Source organism: Trichechus manatus, unplaced genomic scaffold (assembly GCF_000243295.1).
Source record: "Trichechus manatus latirostris isolate Lorelei unplaced genomic scaffold, TriManLat1.0 scaffold00128, whole genome shotgun sequence".
Taxonomy (NCBI): Eukaryota; Metazoa; Chordata; class Mammalia; order Sirenia; family Trichechidae; genus Trichechus; species Trichechus manatus.
In genome coordinates this window covers 6,344,184-6,344,420 of record NW_004444064.1, presented here as the reverse complement: position 1 = coordinate 6,344,420, position 237 = coordinate 6,344,184, and positions in this window count along the sequence as shown.

Here is a 237-nt window from a genome sequence, read left to right as displayed (position 1 = left end):
ACTCCATTTGGTGCTTGGCTGAGTTCTTTATCTCTTCATTTGATGTTTTAGGGTTTCAGGATTGCTGTTTTCTCTGGCTTAGTTTTTCGGATCTTTGCTGTGGAGGTACGGTGTGGTGCTTCTGCCTAGAGCGCCATGTTGCCAGAAGTCTCTGCTTACTGTTTTTTGAGTTTCTTATATCTTCTTTGACTTTTTATTCTCATTTTTCTTTTTTGTTTGTAGCTGCTTTTTTGTGAT